This window comes from Chiloscyllium plagiosum, chromosome 37 (assembly GCF_004010195.1).
Source record: "Chiloscyllium plagiosum isolate BGI_BamShark_2017 chromosome 37, ASM401019v2, whole genome shotgun sequence".
Classification (NCBI taxonomy): domain Eukaryota; kingdom Metazoa; phylum Chordata; class Chondrichthyes; order Orectolobiformes; family Hemiscylliidae; genus Chiloscyllium; species Chiloscyllium plagiosum.
In genome coordinates, this window is record NC_057746.1 from 16,922,164 (window position 1) to 16,943,521 (window position 21,358).

Below are 21,358 nucleotides of genomic sequence, written 5' to 3' on the forward strand. Positions count from 1 at the left end.
TTTCTGAAGTACTGCTGTAGGGTAAAATGATCACAAACATGAGAAAGTGCTTTCTGTGTCAGACATCACAATTAAACACACAGTTAAGTTAATCAATGAGTATACCCAGTTCGGCTGATTGGAATAATAAATTTTAAGTTAATGACATAAAAAAGAAGTTTTGAAAATGCATTGTGTTAACCAATTATCCAGCGCTGGGCAAAAGATAATTTCATAATTCAGAGTCTGCAGCACAGTCTGTAAGATGTGGCCCAGCATATCCATTCAACCATTACCTTCAAGCTGGTGGATCAACCCTGGTTCAATGGAGAGTGCAAGAGGACATACCAGGAGCAGTGTCTAGTAGACCTGAAATGAGGTGTCAACCTGGTGAAGCCACTAAACAGGACTATTTGCATAAGCAGCAAATGATAGACAGAACTCAGCAATCTCGCAAACATTGGATCAAATCTGAACTCTGCAGTCTGCTACATCAAATCATGAATGGTAGTGGTCAATTAAATAACTCATAGAGGACACGTCTCCACAAATATCCCCACCCTCAATGAGCAATGAGTAAGGATGAAGCTTTTGCAGCAATCTTCAGCCGGAAGTGCTGAGTGGATGATCCATCTCTGCCTCTGCCAGTAGTCCCCAGCATTGTGGGTACCAGTCTTCAGCCAATTCGATTCACTCCACATGATATCAAAAAAACAATTGGAGACAACGGATACTGCAAAGGCTACGGGCCCTGGGAACGTTCCAGCAATACTATTGGAGACTTGTGCTCCAGTACAGCTGCAACACTGGCATCTGCCTGACAATGTGGAAAATTGCCTGGGTATGTCTTGTACATAAAAAGCAGGAAAAATCCAATCTGGCCAATTACTGCCCCATTCAGTCTACTGTTGATCATCAGTAAAGTGATGGAAGGTGTTCTCAGGAATAACTTGCTCAGTAATGCCCAGTTTGGATTCCAGCAGGATGGCTCACTGCTGAGCTCACTACAGCCTTGGTTCAAAATGAACAAAACTACTGAATTCCAGATGTGAGGTGAGAATGACAGCCCTTGACATCAAGGCCGCATTTGACCAAGTGTGGCATCAAGGAGCCCAAGCAAAACTGGAATCAATGAGTTACACGGGCACACTCTCCCATGGTTGGCATTGTATTGTAGGAAGATGATTGTGGTCACTTCAGCTCCAGGGATCTCTACAGGAATTTGTCAGGGTTGTATCCTGTGCCCAACAATCTTCAGATGCTTCATCAATGACTTTCCCCACCACCCTCAATCATAAGGTCAGAAATGAGAATGTTTGTTGATGAATGCAAAATGTTCAGCACCATTCACGACTACTCAGGTACTGAAGCAATCATGTTTAAATACAAAGAGTTCAAGTTAACAGCCAGGCTTGCTCTGACAAGTGACAAGGAACAATCGTGCCAAACAAATGCTAGGCTTTAACTATCACTAATGAGAAACAATCTAACCAATGCCCCCTTGATTTTCAGTGGTGTTAGCATCACTGAATCTCCCATTATCTACATCCTGAGGGTTATTATTTAACCAGAAACTCAACTGGACTCACATCACAAACACTGGCTACAAGAGCAGGTCAGAGGCTAGAAATACTGCGGCGTGTAACTTGCCTCCTGACTTCTCAAAGCCTGTCCAGTATCTGCCCCCAATCAACTTTTGAAAGTTGTTGCCTAATACCATCAAAGTTGGCCTTCCTCCGATTTAGAAATTCAACTGTTACATCTATTCTTTTCCATCATTATTTTAAATGAATAGAATTATGCTCGCTGGCTCCCTCACTTACACCTCAATCACCTTCCCTACCTTATCTCCCAAGAGTAGAGTTTTGCACCTTCTGTAGTAGGTACATCCACATACTGAATCAGAAGATGTTTTTATACATGCTTAGTAAATTTCTCTCCATCTCAACCTCTCATCACTATGGCAGTCCCAGTCCATGTTTGGAAAGTTAAAATCCCCATCAGAATCACCCCATTATTCTTACAGATAATTGAGATGTCCCTACAAATTTGTTTTTCAATTTCCCACTGACTACTGGCAGGGTCTATAATATAATCCCAATAAGGCAATCATCCCTTTCTTATTTCTCAGTTCCATAGAAAAAACCTCCCTGGATGTGTCCTCCCCAAATACAGCCATAATGCTATCCCTTATCCAAAATGCCTCTCCTCCTCCTCTCTTGCCTCCATTTCTACATTCCTATGACATTTGCATCCTGGAACATTAAGTTGCCAGTCCTACCTATCCCTTGCCTACACATCTGTAATTGCTGGGATATCCCAGTCCCATGTTCCTAACCGTGCCCTGAGTTCATCTGCCTGTTAAGTCTCTTGCATTGAAATAAATGCAGTTAATCAGTCCTATTTTGTTCTTTGCTTCATTCCTGCCTGTCCTGACTGTTTGATTTGCTCCTTTTATCAACTGTATCAGTCTCAGATTGATCTCTTTCCTCACTATGTACCCACCTTCTCACCTCTCCCTCCCCCCAACCCCAAACCTTACGAGTTTACATCCCCCCGAGCAGCTCTAGGAAATCTCCCTGCCAGTAGATTAGTCCCTTTTCAGTTCAGGTGCAATCCGTCCTTGTACAGGTCACATTTACTCCAGAAAAGATTCCAATGATCCAAAAAATGTGAACCCTTCTCCCCTGCACCAGCTCCTCAGCCACTCATTCATCTGCTCTATCCTCCTATTCCTGCCCTCACTAGCTCATAGCACCAGGAGTAATCCAGATATTATTACACTTGAGGTCCTCCTTTTTAAATTCCTGTGTAACTTTCTATGTTGTCCCTTCAGAATCTCATCTTTTCCCCTTCCTCTGTCACTAGATCCAATGTGTACAACGACTTCCTGCTTCCTCTCCCCTTTGACTATATTCTGCACCCTCTCTGAGATATCCTTGATCCTGGCACCAGGGAGGTAACACAGCATTCTGCTTTTTTACTGCTGGCCACAGAAGTGTCTGTTTGTGCCTCTGACTAGAGAGTCCTCTATCACAATTGATTGCCTGGTAGCTGATTCCTCAAAGAATTCCAGCAGATTTGTCAGACATGACCTCCCCTTGATATAAAAAAAACATGCTGACTTTACTTATTTTAAACCATACACTTGCAAGCATTCAGAAATCATATCCTTCACAATGGACTACAAAATCTTACCCACGACCAAGGTAAGGTGAATCTGCCTAAAATTTTCCATCTATTGCCTTACTCCCTTTTTAAACAGGGGTGTCATGACTGGATTTTCCAGTCCTCAGGAACTCCCCCCTGATTTTAGCGATTCTTGAAAGATCACCACTAGCACCTCCAATGTCTCTTCAGCTATCTCCTCGAGAACTCTGATCCATGTGATTTATCCACCTTCAGGTCATTTAGTTTTTCTAGCACCAGGACTCAAGTGACAAAGTTACAGGGAGAGGTTAGACAAGCTCAGACATTTTTCTTTAGAGTGTAGGAGACTGAGGAGAGATCTTATACAAGTGTATAAGATCATGAGAAGCACAGATAGGGTGAATGCACTCAGTCTTTCTCCTAGGTTTGGAGACCCGCGGACTATAAGACATCAGTTTAGCATAATGGGGAAAGAAGAAATGGGATCCTGAGGGACAACTTGTTTTTATATACAGAGGGTGGTATGCATATGGAATGAGCTACTAGTGGAAGTGTTGAGGCATGTATATTAACAACATTTAAAAGGCATTTGGACAAATACATGGATAGGGAAAGGTTCCGAAAGATATGGGCCAAGTGCAGGGAAATGGGGTTAGCGTGGATGGACTTTTTGGTCAGTATGGATCAGTTTGAGTTGAAGGGCCTGTCTCCATACTGCCGGACTCTATAATGTCAACATTTATATTATCAAAACTAAGTAACCGGAGAGACTCACTTCTCTATGAAACTACTGGAGCTGGCAGAGTCAGGATCCACTGCTTGGAGAGGTGCTGGGCAGGGTCTTGAAGATGACATCTTGTCAGCCCTCTATATTCCAGCTCTGAACTCACAATGAGGGACTGGAATGGTACAAGGACATTATGTTCCAGTTAAGGCTCTTTGGTCTGAAAACCCACGCAAATTTCATATTTTAACTTCTCTAGTAATCACCTATGTGGTCATTTGTGAAATGTGTTTCTAAAGTCTACGTACTCTACATCCACCATATTTCCCTGTCATTGTGTCTGTCCCCTCCTCAAAAGAACATTAGCCGTTTTGACAACATGTATCGCCACATTTTCAATCCCTTCTGTTTTTAATTATTAATTCATGATCATTTTATCCTTAAGACACTCAAAATTGTTGTTCCCCACATCAGAAGGATATGTCTTGAAAGAAGGACTGAAGATAGAGACAGGAAGTGGGAAAATAAATTCATTTATTGTTGCAGCTTCAGCATAGACGTTACTGTCATGGATTCCAGATTGAGGATATTTGGTTTATCCTTTTCAACAGATAAACCTAAATGGTCATAAAATGCTAACTTTAGCAGGGTTTGGGGTTGACTGTGAAAGCAGGTGACCTGCAGTGTGAGAACAAAAAGGATAAACAGCTCAGTATAATCTCTGACTCCAAGAGAGAAGGACAGAAAACAGTGGTGCCTTGAATCTAAGACAGGAGAGCTGCAGACTGTGATTTCCCCTCTTTAATGAAGATTTGCACCAGAAAGTTTACAAATTGATAAGAGTGTGAAGATGGAAACAGCTGAAGTCAGAGAGCCTGACGCTACAGCATGACCTGGGCAGGAGATGGATTCACAACATCTCTTGCCATTGAACAGATTATACTACTATCTAGATTAGAGTGGTGCTGGCAAAGCACAGCAGCTCAGGCAGTTTCGAAGGAGCAGAAAAATTGATGTTTTGGGCAAAAGCCCTTCACCAGGAATGACCTTCATTCCTGATGAAGGGCTTTTGCCTGAAATGTTGACTTTCCTGCTCCTCGGATGCTGCCTGACCTGCTGTCCTTTTCCAGCACCACTCTAATCTAGACTCTGATTTCCAGCATCTGCAGTCCTCACTTTTGCCCAGAATATACTACTGTATGGCAATGATTGCCTTCAATCAATCAGTCTCTAGTCTCAATGTGTAACAAGGACATAAAAAATGGTATTTAAGATGCAGGCATATTCGAACTGATTTCTGGGACGTTCCCACTGACAAAAGGCTGATGAAGGGACCATGTGTACGTGCTGAATTGACTGACAGTATAGTGCATGGGGCATGACCAATGGGTGTTGTCCTGTAGAGAAGAAGTTTCTGCTCAGGAAAAATAATCCCACTATCCAACATTAAAAGTTGTTTCCTGAGATTTGGTCATCACCAGCAATACCAGCATTTGCTGTCCAGAGGGCAGTTAAGAGTTAACTTGCTCTGCAGTGACTTGTAGACCAGACCAGGTCAGGATTTCTATCCTGGAAGGGCATTAGTGAACCAGATGGCTTTTTACAACAAACAATAATGGTTACAATTAGGCTCGCTCTTAACTCTAAATTTGACTGAATTCACTTTTCACCTCTGCCACAGTGGGATTTGAACCTGTGACCCCACTGCATTAACGTGGAATTCTGAACTGTTAGGGCAGTGACCTTACCACTGCGCCACCAACTTGCCCAAATGTGGCACTCTCCTTATCACATCAAACATTGTAGATTCTTGACACAATTAACAAAATGCAAACATTTCATTAATCGAGATCATCGATGCAAAATCGCTCCAGAAATTGAAACAGATCAAGTTACAGGATTATTCACAGCAATGGAAATATGGCTTCCAGCGATATCATCAGAGGCCACTGTGGAAGAGAAAGAAACAGTTACAGAGCACAGGAAACCCAGAAGCATCCCCACCAACATCAGCGGCAAAACCCAAAACTCCATTCCCCAAACATTACTAAAATCCACTTCTCAGAGCAGCAGAGGAAGATGAAGCTGTTCAGCCCCTCAATCATGTTCCACAATTCAATGAGATCATGGGGATCTGTTACATCAATCCATTTCCCCCACCTTCCATCTGTCCTTTAGTAAGCAGATTTATAGATTTCTGTTCAAAGTTATCAACTTTGCTTCAATTTTGCAATAACTGTCTCTTGTGGAAGAAAGTTTGAACCATTTCCCACCCTATGTGGGGAAAAATTTTTCTTGTGTCATTCTTGATACATCTGGTTCTAATTAGGCTGTTGCCTTCCCTCCTCCCTCACAATTCCGAGTCTTCTCGATCAGTGCAAACAGTTTCCCTCTGTCAACTGTATCCACTTCTCTTAATAGATTAAAAATCTGCATCAATCAGCCCCTAACTTTCTACATTTCAGGGAAAAACCCTGACTTGTTCAATCTTTTTGCAATTTGACCCTTGAAGTCCAGGTTTCATTCAGGTCCATCCACACTGCACTCCCTCCAAGATCCTAAACCTCATGATCTGGTCTCCTTAATTGCTCAGTTCTCCATCAGATCCAGACCCCACCCAACACACAGCATTCCACAAACACCTAGTAATTCAGAATCTTGGGAGAGCAGCACTAAACTGCAGGAAACAACTGCAGTGAGAACTCTCAGAACATTGACTCCCTTAAGGAGGTTGAGTAACTGTCAGGAGGCCATATCCAGGATGAGATGTCTCTGTAACCCAAACCCCCATCACTCAAAAGGTATCATAAGTCTCAGATCTGTACAGGAGAAGCATCTCCAGATGATCAGTCTGAAAGCTCAATGTCGAATTGCATAAGCTGGTCATCACACATGCAGAGAAAAACAGAGAGAGAGAGACTGAGCTCAGAGTCCACCCTCCAGATCATACAGATAACACCAGCCCCAATATCTCAATTAGAATGATCTACTCCCAACATTGACAAACAGTATTCATACCTCAAGTACTAACAGAACTGTCTGAGGATATCATTTCATCAGAAGCTGATAATGGAAAGACAGGCATTAAAAACTGTTCATTATCAGAGTAAGGGAAAAAAATGAGAAAGAGAGAGCACACATGTGAAAAGAAGAATTGACAGAGAAAGAAAGAGAAAGAGAGAGAAACACACACAGACACACAGAGAGACAGAGAGAAAGAGACCTCAGAGTCAACCTCTGGATTGCGCAGTTAACACCAACTCAATATCTGTTCCCATTATTGAACAACATTATTTTTACCTGAGATATTGGTAGAACGGACTGAGGATGATCTTTTGTTGCAAACTGTTAATGGAAGAAGCATTAAAAACCATTCAATATCACAGTGAAACAGAGACAGACAGGACGAGATGAAGCTCAAGAGGGATAGCAAGAAATGAGAGACAGAAAGACAGAGTGTTAGGCTCATGGAGAAAAGGATGGTGACAAATACACGCATACACAGATGGTGAGATATACACAGACAGGCTGAGACACAATGGAGACTGGTACAGCAAGCAAAATGAAAGTAGAAGAGAAAGAAATTCATTGCAAGACAAAGTGTAACGCGAAAAAATCACAAAGATAGGGAGAGACACAAGTTGTGGAGTATTTCGGACAGAAAAAAAAGAGTAAGTCTCACAGTAACAGAGATCCAGAGATATCTGAATTATCAGCTTACTGTTTGCAGGATTATAGCCATTCTTCACTCCCTCTATAAAACAAGGAATGCTCAGTGATTGAAAAGAAATAGAATCACTGTTTAGAGAGGTGGGAACTCCAAATGAAAGGGAGAGATGAATGTGAATCCAGTTGAGATGCCACTCCCAACACCAACCAGAGGCCTCATTCCTTACCCAGACTCAGCCTCTCCTACCCACATTTCACTGAGCTTCTGATGCTCAACACTGAACTGAGAGCCAGTCCCAATCTGAACTGTCTGACTTTACACTCACAATGTGAGACTCTGAACCCTGAGAAAGAGGGTATCATCTCAGACTCAGTGACCCTGAGACAAATCCCTACCTGGACCACCTGCACATAAGCTGGCCTCTTCACCCCACTATGAGAAACCCCTCCTCAGACTCTTCGACTCCCAGTTAGGAGCTGCCATTTTCTCACTCACACCTACCTTGCTTCTTGTAAATGACGACATCCACAACAGCGAGAAAGATGAGCCCGAGGACTCCAAATTAAATCCCGACAGTAACAGAAACCTGGGAGTGAGACTTTGGGACTGTCACACAGAGAAAGAGAGAGGGGAGACAGAGAAGAGATGCAACCTGTTAATCCTTTCCTGATACTAGCACACAAGCATGTCTGATACCATCATTGTAAATCTTCTCTGCACCTTCTCCAGTGCCTCATTATCCTTTGTAGGACATGGATACTTGTCTGCAGTACTCTGCATTATGGCATTACCAAATAAAGAGAGAATTAAAAGGTTCAATGGGATACTGTAAACCTCCCTGTCGAAAGCCAAGCCAACCCTCTGTTTGTTTGTTTTTAAAATGGTCTTGCTTTCTTGTGCCAGAATATTTAGAAACTGGTATGTTTGCACTCCATGATTTATTTGTTGCTGTAGATCATTTGACAATTATTTGCTCTTTTTAAAAACTTGTTAATGTTCCCCTATAAACTCTTACTGTCCTCCTGACTATTGACTATCTCCCAACTTGCACTCATTCACAACTTTGCGAATTATGTTTCTGATCACCAGAATCGCTAACTGATTGGAATATTATATGTTAGCAGACTTGACCAGACCATTTGATGCATTAGCCTCTACTTCTTGGGATTTTGGATCTCAATTTCCTGTCTTCTATCACTAAAAATTGACTAAAACGTCCTATCTGTACTGTCTCTCTTCTCACAGAGAACATCTCAGATTCAAGTCTCATTTTCCTGAGACTCCATGGTGTTGCTGTTTCTTAATAAAAATTAATTTTAAGATTTTATTTTTTAAAAAATGATATTCAGGGACGTGAGCAGGAAGCAGGAGATGGCATTGAGTCAATAATGCTCATTCAGACATCTGGTAAAGCTTGGGATTCTGGGTAATCCATGCTGGAGATGGGAAAATGTTATGGCCGCAAGAGCTACTCCTTTTTTGAGGTATTTTAGGTGATGGAGGTGATTTCCTCGAATTCCAGGAGCAACAATTACTGTTTTATAAGCTGTTGCATTGTTTTGGGACTCTGGGGGACAAGAAGATCAAACTGATTTAAAAAGAAGGAAGACAGATAAAGGCAGTGACCACATGGTCAGAGAAAGAAACCTATACTGCTATCTGACACAGCAGTGAATCTGCACAGTTACTGCCTTTGCTGTTTGAGTTCAAGTATCACTGGACATCAGGGTGTGTCTAGGAAAAATTAACAAACAGCAAAATTCACAGCTGACTTTGGAGAAATCTGTGTGAGAGAGCTCACAGTGCAGAAACAGTTAAGTGAATGGTTTTAAGTGTAGCCTTGCTGTAAAGCTACAACAGTGACAGAGTGGGTTCTTTCTTGATTCACTGAGATCAGTCTCTTGATTAAATCATGAAAATATATGCCGTAAGTACTAAGTTAACCTGGATCAGTGTTTTTTTAAGAGCAATAAGACAATGCTAGTTTCTGAGTCTGTAAATTGTGAAGGAGCAAAGATGACTTTTAGTAGAGTCATGTATTCTTCCTGTTGGATGTGGGAGTTGAGGGAGAGTTTCCATGTTACTGATGATCATGTCTGCAGGAAGTGTCTTTAATTGCAGTGGATTGGTTGGAGATCCATGTATCGTTTGAAGTGGCATTAGAGGCAATAAGGAATTTATAAGAGCAAGGGGGTGTGATGGATGGCAGGTTGTAGGAAGGGAGAAAAGCCTCAGATACAGTCAGGTAAATGGGTAGAAGATGAGGCGGATAGTGCAGAAGTCTCCTGTGGCTGTCCCCATCTCAAACAATTATGCTGGTTTGGAAAATGTAGAGGGTGATGGACCCTCAGTGGAATGTAGCATAAACAGCCAGGTTTCTGGTACCGAGAATAGCTCTAATGTAACGTGGGATACGTCAGATTCCAAGTGATTGATTGTGACAGGGACTCTCTATCAGAGGCACAGTCAGACATTTCTGCAGACGGCAGTGAAAAGTCAGAATGGTGTGTTGCCTCCCTGCGGCCAGGATCAAAGATATTACAGAGAGGGTGCAGAATGTTCTCAAAAAACAGGGGGACCAGCAGGAAGTCATTGTACACACCGGAACTAACGACATAGGAAGGAAATCAAGATGAGATTCTGAAGTGAGAATAGAGAAAGTTAGGCAGGAACTTAAAAAGGAGGTCCTCAAGGGTAATATTATCTAGATTACTCCTGGTGCTATGAGCTATTGAGGGTAGGAATTGGAGAACAGAGCAGATGAATGAGTGGCTGACAAGCTGGTGTAGGGGAGGAGGGTTCATATTTTTGGATTATTGGAATCTCTTCTGGAGTAGAAGTCACCTGGACAAGAAGGACTGATTGCACCTGAATTGGAAGAGGACTAATATACTGGCAGGAAGATTTGCTAGAGCTGATCGGGAGGATTTAAACTAGTAAGATAGGAAAGTGGGACCCAGGGAAATAGTGAGGAAAGAGATCAATCTAAGACTAGTACAGTTGGCAAAGGGAGCAAGTCAAACAGGGCAGGTGGGAACAAAACAGAGAACAAGGTAGGACTGATAAATGCATTTATTTCAATGCAAGAGGCCTAACAGGGAAGGCAAATAGACTCAGGGCATGGTTAGGAACATGGGACTGGGATGTCAAAGCAACTACAGAAACATGGTTCAGGGATGGGCAGGACTGGCAGCTTAATGTTCCAGGATACAAATGCCACAGGTAGGATATAAAGGTGGCCTAAGAGAGGAGAGGGGATGGCATTTTTGACAAGGGATATCATTATGACTGTATTTAGGAAGGATATTCCTGGGAATACACGCAGGGATATTATTTGACTGGAACTGAGAAATAAGAAAGGGATGATCACCTGATTGGGATTATATTATTGACCCAACGAGTAGTCAGCGGGAAACTGAGAAACAAATTTGGAAGGAGATCTCAGTTATTTGTAAGAATAATAGGGTGATTATGGGAGAAGGTTTTAACTTTCCAAACATAGACTGAGACTGCTATAATGTTAAGGGTTTAGATGAAGAGGAATTTGTTAAGTGCGTACAAGAAAACTTTCTGATTCAGTATGTGGATGTACCTACTAGAGAAGGTGCAAAACTTGATCAACTCTTGGGAAATAAGGCATGACAGGTGACTGAGGTGTCAGTGGGGCAGCATGTTGGGACCAGTGACCACAATTCTATTTGTTTTAAACTAGTGAGGGAAAAGAATAGACCAGAACTAACAGTTGAAGTTCTAAATTGGAGGAAGTCCAATTTTGACAGTATTCAGCAAGAACTTTCAAAAGCTGCTTGGGGGGCAGAAGCTCGTGGGTAAAGGTATGGCTGGAAAATGGGAAGTTTTTAAAATGAAATAACGAGAATCCAGAGAAAGTATATTCCTGTTAGGGTGAATGCCAAGGCTGGATGACTTGAGAAATTGAGGTTTTGGTTAAGAAAAAGAAGGAAGCATATGTCAGATATAGACAGGAATGATTGAGTGAAGAGTATAAAAGCAGTGGGAGTATACCTAAGAGGGAAATCAGGAGGCAAAAAAGAGGACATGAGATAGCTTTGACAAATAGGGTTAAGGAGAATTGAAAGGGATTTGATAATTAAATTCAGGACAAAAGGCTAACTATGGAGAGAACAGGGCCCCTCAAAGATCAGTAAGGCAGCCAATATGTGGAACTGCAGGAGATGGGGGAAGATACTAAATAAGTATTTTGCACCAGTGTTTACTGTGGAGAAGGACATGGGTCTATAAATTGTGAAGGAGCAAAGATGACTTTTAGTAGAGTCATGTGTTCTTCCTGTTGGATGTTGGAGTTGAGGGAGAGTTTCCATGTTACTGATGATTATGTCTGCAGGAAGTGTCTTTAATTGCAATGGATTGGTTAGAGATCCATGAGTCGGTTGGACTGGCAATAAGAGGCAATAAAGGAATTTACAGGAGCAAGGGGGTGTGATGAATTGCAGTTATGGGAAGGGAGAAAACCCACAGATACAGTCAGGTAGATGAGTTAACTCCAGGATGTAGAATGTGGGGAAGTAGATGGTGGATGCATAATAGGTGGATAAATCCCCAGGACCTAATCAAGTGTCCCCCAAAACACTGTGAGAAGTTAGGGAAATGATTACTGGGCCCCTTGCTGATATATTTGTATCATCAATAGTCACAGGTGAGGTGCTAGAAGACCGGAGTTTGGCTAATGTGGTGCCACTATTTGAGATAGGTGGTGAGGAAAAACCAGGGAACTATAGACTAGTGAGCCTGGCATCAGTGGTGGGCAGGTTGTTGGAGGGAATCCTGAGGGACAGGATTTACATGTATTTGGAAAGGCAAGGACTGATTAGGAAGGGTCAACATGGCTTTGTGCGTGGGAAATCATGTCTCATGAACTTGATTGAATTTTTTGAAGAAGTAAAGAGGAAATTTATGAAGGAGGAGTGGTGGATATGATCTATATGGACTTCAGTAAGGCATTCGGCTGGTTAGCAAGATTAGATCTCAGAAAACAGGGAGAACTAGCCATTTGGACACAGAACTGGCTCAAAGATAGAACACAGAGAGTGGTGATGGAGGGTTGCTTTTCAAGCTGGAGGCCTATGACTGGTGGTGTACCACTAGGATCAGTGCTGATTTTCATCATTTATAAAAATAATTTGGATGTGAACATAAGAGGTATAAATAGTAAGTTTGCAGATGACACCAAATTTGAAGATGTAGTGGACAGTGAAGAAGGTTACTTCAGATTACAATGAAATCTTGAACAGATGGTCCAATGGGCTGAGTGGTACATGCAGTTAAATTTAGATAAGTGTGAGATGCTGCATTTTGGAAAGGCAAATCAGAGCAGGATTTATACACTTAATAATTAGGTCCTGAGGAGTGTTGCTGAACAAAGAGACCTTGGGGTGCAGGTTCATAATTCCTTGAAAGTGGAGTCTCAGGTAGATAAGACATGAAGAAGGCATTTGGTATGCTTTCGTTATTGGTCAGAACATTACGTACAGGAGTTTAGAGGTCGTGTTGTGGCTGTACAAGACATTGCTTGGGCCATTTTTGGAGTAATGTGTGCAATTCTGGTCTCCTCCCTATCGGAAGGATGTTGTGAAACTTGAAAGGGTCCAGAAAAGATTTATAATGATGTTGCCAGGATTGTAGGAGTTGAGCTATCAGTGGAGGCTGAATAGGCTGGGGCTATTTTCCCTGGTTCATCAGAGGCTGAGTGGTGACCTTATAAAATCATGACAGGCATGGATAGAATAAACAGACAAGGTATTTTTGCTGGGATGGGGGACTCCAGAACTAAAGGGCATAGGTGAGAGGGGAATGGACAGCTTGATGAAGGGCTTTTGCCCATAACTTCAATTCTCCCACTCATCGGATGCTGCCTGACCTGCTGTGCTTTGCCAGCACCACACTCTCAACACCTTATTCTTAATTTAACTAAATTTAACTAGACTGGGCTATAATTCCTGGATATACTGGATGGTGTTTAACTGTAATAGCCAAGGACACATGGGGACTGGGCAGGCTTTAATATTCCAGAATTCACTGAACCGTCTAGCTCCAAAATATCTCAAGGCTTCTATTTTTCTTTTTTTAATTCACTCTTACCGGCTGGGCCAGCAATTATTGCCAGTCCCCAGTTGCTTGGGAAGGTGGCAGTGAGCTGCTTCTTGAACTGCTGCAGTCCGTGTAAGGAAACCCATAATTTTGTGTCAAAAAGAGACTATGATTTTGATCTTGTGACACTGAAAGAATGGCAAGATATTTCCAGGTCAGGACTGTGAGTGGCTTGGAGGGGAACTTACAGGTGGTGGTGTTCCCCTGTATCTACCACCCTTGTCCTTCCAGGTGGAAGTCATTGTGGGTTTGGAAGGTGCTGTCCGTGGGGCTCTGGTGAATTTGGTGAACTGAGAGGAGATAGTAGCTCCTGTCAAACTGTAATGTCAAATGATAAAATGTATGTTCTCATCTTGTAATATTCCTGCATATTCCAGGTGTTGGGGTAGCATTATACTCCAGGATACATTGTGTGACACTCTCCTGAAGTATCCCAGGATATACAGGATACCTTGGTACTGTAGAGTCCCAGGATGTATGCCTCAATTACTAATCTCCATAAGTGGCATAGCACTTTGACATATTAACAATTATTGTTTTCTCTTTCTCTATCCTGGACTGTTCTGGTGAAGCAGCTCAGCACTGACTCTCCCTCCTGCAATCCTGATCTGAGTCTGGTTCCTCTCTAACAGTGAGAATCAGTCTTACCATAAATCACCACCAGCTTCTCCTCCAATCCGCTGTGCTCCACCTGACAAGAATACTCAGCCTGATCCTCCGGATCAAACTCTATCCATTTCCAGATCTGATAGGTCCTGTCATGATTGGGTAAGATCCCAGTGGACAGGGTCTCATCAATCAACAGTCCATCCCTCCACAAAATCATCTCGATGGCTTTTGGGTAAAACCCAGTGACGAGACAGGACAGCCAGTTAGAATTACCCAGACGGGTAAAGGACACAATGGGTGCAACTGAGGGAGAGAGAAAGAGGAGTCAGTGCAGGGAGCTCGAGATGAAAAGAAACCTCGAGGTACAGAGTCCAGGACACTACACCCTTCACTGACTCTCAAACTACCTGTACTCACTGTCTCTCAATGCCACCACCTCCCCTACACCACTTTACATCCTTCCCAACCCACTCACCGACTTTCAGTTCCCTCTGTCCATATTCCAGGTATTTCTTCAGCCACTCGACACACTTCTCCTCGAGGTAATGCTTCCACCTCTGCTTGTCCACCACAAACTGGTCCCATTTGTTTTTGATACTTTCCGCCTAGGGGACTGGGGTCACCCACACCATGTGATCCTTATCGAAGCTCATCAAAGCTCGTCCATCCCATCCTAATGTGGAGATAATGAAACAGCCAAAAAAATATTGTTTATATTCTTTACTCTCTCTTTTCTCTCTCTCTTTTTCTCTTTCTCTCTTTTTCTCTCTCTTTTTCTCTCTTTTTCTCTCTCTTTTTCTCTTTTCTCTTTTTCTCTCTCTTTTTCTCTCTGTTTTTCCCTTTTTTTCTTTCTCTCTTTTTCTCTCTCTTTTTCTCTTTCTCTCTATTTCTCTTTCTCTCCTTTTCTCTCTCTTTTTCTCTCTCTTTGTTTACAGTGGCATTTTCTCCCACCCCCAACTGTCCTTGACAATGTGGCAGCAAGCTGTCGTTTTGGACCAATTCAGTCTGTGTGGTGTAGTTACACACATAATGCTGGTCCCAGGTGATAATGTCAATTAACTCCTTTAATTCCAAACTTTGCTAAATTGTGGGAAACCAGATCAATGATGTAAACCTTTTACTGGAATATTTGTAAACGTTGTATTCCAATTCTGACGCTAACTATACTGAAGCCACTGTTTAATGATCTTTCTACCCCTCAAGTCATCATTGTGCAACTTTTCAGTGTAGGTACCCAAAATGAGTGGGATTAGATTCTCTACTGGCTGAAAGTTTGAAGTGCTCATTGCCTGAACATTATGTGGTGTAGATGTTACCAGCTGCATATTCGTCCCAGCCTGAGTGGTGAAAGACGAGGATGGGATCCTGAGCTTTATTAAGACAGGTATTTCCCAATAGGTTTGAACTGAATTTCCATCTGAATGGTAATCTCAGTTTTCTCAGAAGAGAACCTTGATTAAAGCCTTTGCGGAACATATGAAGAATTGGTCTCAGTGTGAACGTCCACGTGACAAATCCTGTACCAAACTGGTCCAGATGAACTTCCAATCTATCCTTCCATTAACACCAACAGAAGAATTCTCCCAAATGTGGAAGACTTCCCCTACCTGGGAGGCTACATCTCATCTAAGACTGACATCAGTGCTGAGATTCAACATCCCATCCAACCTCTGAGGGCTATCTTCCAATTCCTAAGGATGAGAGTCTTTGATGACCAGGATATCAGTGCTGATACCTGGTTCCTCATATATAAAGGAGAAAGTGAGGACTGCCGATACTGGAGATCAGAGCTGAAAAATGTGTTGCTGGAAAAGCGCAGCAGGTCAGGCAGCATCAAAGGAACAGGAGAATCGACATTTCGGGCATAAGCCCTTCTTCAGGATTGATTCCTGAAGAAGGGCTTATGCCCAAAACGTCAATTCTCCTGCTCCTTTGATGCTGCCTGACTTGCTGCGCTTTCCCAGCAACACATTTTTTCAGCTCCTCATATATAAGGCAGGCATTCTACTTTTCCACATGACTCCAAAACTTTGGACTATATACAGATCACACCTCAAAAACACTTGACAAATCCCATCAAGATTGTTCAAGACAGATACTCTGCATCAACTGGGAGCACAAATGTGCTAATATCAACATCCTATTGTGCCAGCATCGAGGCCACTATAATCTGAAACCAACTCTGGCATCCTAAGCACATGGCCAGGCAGAGTTCCTATTGCCAAAAGAAATCATCATCACCCACTTAAGAATGCTTTTGAATAAGAGGCAAAGGAAGCATTTCAAAGACACGCTGAAGTCTTTGCTCAAGAAATGCAACATAGATATCTTTGCATTGAAGCCCCTCACTCAGAAAAAACGATTTTGGAGGAAACTAACTTTGGAGTGATTTGTACCAGGAGCAGACAGGTGGGACTAGTCTAGTTTGGGATTAAGGTTGGTGTGGACTAGTTGGACCAAAGGGTCTGTTTCCTTGCTGTATGACTCTACGAGTGTGAAGGAATAAAATTCTTTGAGAACATGTGGTGACAAGAGGAAGTATGGAAAAGAAACTGGGGAAAGGGATGCCAATGATTTCAAGACTAAGGAACAATTCCAGCTCCCAGAAACTCCTGTCAAACGTGCTTTTAGAGATGGAACCCTAGGATTGGAATCATCAGCCATATAAGGACCCACAGAATCAATGACCTGGAGTATCCTAGGTGGACAATCATATTGATTAGTGAAGGGTCACCAACATCAGGATTGCTTTTATAACTTTCACAAACAGAGACCCCAATTTCTGACAGATATAACTTAAATTCCTGAATATATTCTAAAAATAACTAGATTTTCCAAAGAGCCAAAAGGAACAGGCTCAAGGGGATAAATATTCTCTTCCAATTCTTATGGCCTTTTCTTTAATTCATTCAAGGATTGTGGTATATTTGGATAGTGAGCTCTTACTGTCTATCCTTAATTGTCCAGAGGGCAGTTATAATGCATGCCCATTCTCGTGGGTCTAGAGTCACATGCAGGTGAGACCAGGAATAGGCATCAGTCTTCCTTCCCTAAAAAGAACATTACTGAATAAGATGGATACTATGACAATATTCTTCTACATTCTTCATTCCTACTGACTTCCTTTCCTCACTCTCCAACTAAATGACGCTGTCTTTCTATTCCACCCTATTCTCCAGATCTCTGCGTGACACTCCTTCCTTAATCGAGAGTGTTTTGCTGGAAAAGAACATGAGGTCAGGCAACATCCGAGGAGAATCGACATTTCGGTCATAAGCCCTTCATTGGGACTGAGGCTTTTGGGCTGGGGCTGAGAGATAAATGGAAGGGGCATTGGGTTTGGTGGGGAAAGATAGCTGAGAAAGCGATAGGTGGATGAAGATGAGAGAGAAGATGATAAGTCAGAGGGGGGAGTGGAACGGATGGATGGGAAAGGTGACGGAGAGGTTAGGAGGGCGGTGCTGAGTTGGAGGCTTGGGACTGGGAAAATGTGGGGGGGTGGGGGGAAAGAAATGAGGAAGCTGTTGAAATCCACATTTATCCCATATGGTTGCAGGGTCCCAAGGCAGATTATAAGGCGTTCTTCCTCCAGGCATTGGGTGGTAATGTTTTGGCGGTAGAGGCGGCCCAGGACCTGCATGTCCTTAACTCCCCCTCCCATTCTGTTGAAGTGTTCAGTCACAGGGCAGTAGGGTTGGCTGGTGTGGGTGTCCCAGTGAAGTTCTCTGAAACAATCCACAAGAAGGCGTCCTGTCCTCCCAATGTGGAAGAGATCATATGAGGTGCAACGGATGCAGTAGATGACATTGGTAGAGGTACAGGTAAATTTCTGATGGATGTGGAAGGATCTCTTGGGACCTTGGAGGAAGGTGAGGGGAGTGGTGTGGGCATAGGTTTTGCACTTCCTGCGGTGGCAGGGAAAGGTGCGGGCTTGTGTGGTGTGTGTCCCTGACGAGGAAGTCGCAGAGGGAATGGTCTCTCCGGAATGCTGATAGGGGTGGGAGGGAAACATGTCTTTTGTGGTGGGGTCCATTTGTAGGTGGCGGAAATGGTGGAGGATGATGCAATGTATGCAGAGGTTAGTAGGGTGGAAGGTGAGGACCGGTGGCGGACGAGGGAGTTCTGTCTTGTTGCATTGGGAGCAGTGGGGTTCAAGGGCAGTGGTGCATGAAGTACAGAAGATGCACTAGAGGGCATCATCAACCACATGGGAAGGGAAGTTGCGATTTTGGAAGAAGGAGGCTATCTGGGACTTTCACAGGTGGAATTGGTCATCCTGGGAACAAATGCGGCAGAGGTGGAGGAATTGGGAATAAGGAATGGCGTTTTTACAGGAGGGAGGATGGGAGTTGATGGACTTGTAGTAGATACCTGTAGTTAGTCGGTCACCGGAGATGATAATGCAGAGGTCCAGGAGGGGAGGGAGGTGTACGAGATGATCCAGATGAATTTGAGGTCGGGGTGGAAGGTGTTGGTAAAGTTCCCAACGTCCTTCTGGGAGCATGAGGTGGCACCGATACAGTCATCGATACAGCAGAGGAACAGGTTGGGGGTGGTGCTGGTGTAACTGCATAAGATGGACTGTTCCACATACCTGACAAACAGGCAGGAGTAGCTGGGTCCCATGCAGGTACCCACGGCTACCCCTTTGGGTTGAAGAATGTGGGAGGATTGCAAGGAAAGGTTGTTGAGGGTGAGAACCAGTTCAGCCAGGCAGATGAGGGTTTTGGTGGAAGGGTACTGGTTGGGACGGAGTGAGAGGAAGAAACGGAGTGCTTGGGAGACCTTCATTGTGGCAGATCGATGTGTATAAGGACTGGATGTCCATGGTGAAGATGAGGCGTCGGGGGCTGGGGAAACGGAAATCATGGAGGAGATGAAGTGCATGGGAGGTGTCACGAACATAGGTGGGGAGTCCCTGGACTAAGAGAGACAGATCAGTGTCGAGGAAGGAAGAGATGAGTTAATTGGAACAGGCGCAGGCTGAGACAGTGGGTCGACCGAGAAAGTCAGGTTTGTGAATTTTCGGTAGAAAGTAGATTGGGTAGTGCTGGATTCACACACAATGCGATTGGAGGCTGTGAATGGGAGATCCTCAGAGGTGATGAGGTTGTGGATGGCCTGGGAGATGATGTTTTGGTGATGGGACATGATCAAGGGGACAGTAGGAGGAAGTGTCTGCGAATTGGCACCTGGCTTCAGCGGTGTAGAGATCGGTCCGCCACACTACTACTGTGCTGACCCCCCCCCCCCCCTCCCTTGTCTGCAGGTTTGATGTGGAGGTTGGGATTGGAGCGGAGGGAGTGGAGGGCTGCGCATTATGAGAGTGAGTGGTTGGAGTGGGTGAGGGCGGTGGACACATTGAGGCTGTTGATGTCACAGCGGCAGTTTGTAATGAAGAGGTCAAGAGTGGGTAACAGGCCAGCATGGGGTGTCCAGGTGGATAGTTGTGTGTTGGAAGTGGGAGAAGAGATCCTCAGTGGGTGGGCAGGTGTCTTGGTTGAAAGTGTGGGCATGGGAGTGGCGGAAGAAATGTTCAAGGTCACACCATGTGTTGAACTCATTAATCTGGGTGCGTAGATGGATGAAAATGAAGCCTTTGCTGTAGACTAAATGTTCGTTCTTTAATTACTTAAATGGGGTTCATTGTCTGTTCAAATTGACATCTTTTGTTTTTAGATATTGGCCAGGATCTCAAGCATGGCTCAAGTGTTCTTATGGTTTCTGGAGTCTCGCTGAGGTGTTCCAGGTCCAGCAACAGTGACACCAATGCCCCAGGACTCCCCAGCTCGGCAACATCAGAGGAATCCCTGCTCCAGGTTCACAAATCATTTCACTATTTCTATAGTCTGGCTGTTATAATTAGCTAGCATGGCAAGAAGACAGTTTGAGACTTACACAACAGACATTTTAAAGTCAGTTTCTTAAATGTGAAACCAGCTAAAATGATTCGTGAGCCTCGATCATGAAGCAATTTCAAAATAAGGAATTAATTAATATGAATTAGCAATGACGAGGCATGTAACCTATAGTAAAGTCATGATATCTTTTAATAATATATTATTGTAAATATACATTGAGTTATTACTCCACAAATGGCAAATCTCAAGCAAACAATAAGAGCTGCTGAGCTGAAGCTTTCCTACTTGGCCTTAGTATTCAATACACTCAGTAAATTGGGTAAAGAATTGGACATTATTAGGCATTATTGAAATACACTACCACAATATACAAATGTTTTGATGAGTCCTGGTGTACTACTGAAGCGGAAATTGTTCACAAACTTGGGAAAGTATCTTGTGTGTCAGTCAGCAATCATAATTAAACAGACAGTTACGTTAGTCAATGAGTGTACAACAGTTAGGCTGCTTGGAGAGAATGAACTAAGAGTTAATGATAGAGAATTAAATTGAGAAGAATTTGTTCACCTGTTACCAAGTGCTGGGTAAAGGAGAAAACTTCACAATTCACGTCAATCTCATCACGTGACATTGTTAAAGGTATAATTCTCAAGTTAACTTTTTTATCTTTTCCTTTCACTTAAAAACATCTCTATCATTTTAACATTTTTACTTTTCTCTCTTTAAATTGTCAATATATCTTTTGAATTTTGCAAATAAAGATTTTGTTCTCGCCTTATGGTTGTCTCGTACTAACCTAAATTTAAGACAATGGAGTTACTGACGTTTAAAACCTGAAATTAGATAAATATTACCCCATAAACCATTCTGATAGTAACATTGATCAAAGGTTAAACTCCCAGTTCTCAACCTGGCTCTGCCCCGGCCTCTCACACCCCCATTACTCACCTGCAGAGAGCTCTCCCCACAGAAGCCCCAGCACTATCAGTCCAATCATCGTGACTTCAGTTGACAGTCTGGGAGGAGAAATTAATTTCCAGCGGACTGTCTCAGCTGTGCCTTGGACTGATATTAAACTGATATCGATTCTCCTGCTCCTCGGATTCTGCCTGGCCTGCTGTGCTTTCCCAGCACCATACTCTTGACTCTGATCTGCAGTTCTCACTTTCTCCTAATATTAACCCGTTCTGAAGAAGGGTCACTTGACCCAAAATGTTAACTCCGACACCTCTCCACAGA

General features: G+C 43.2%; 1 pseudogene; it reads right to left on the reverse strand.

The window, feature by feature from the left end:
• Window positions 1-7,653: 7,653 nt before the first annotated feature.
• On the reverse strand, window positions 7,654-21,116 carry LOC122541240 (annotated as a pseudogene).
• Between the last annotated feature and the right edge of the window lie 242 nt (window positions 21,117-21,358).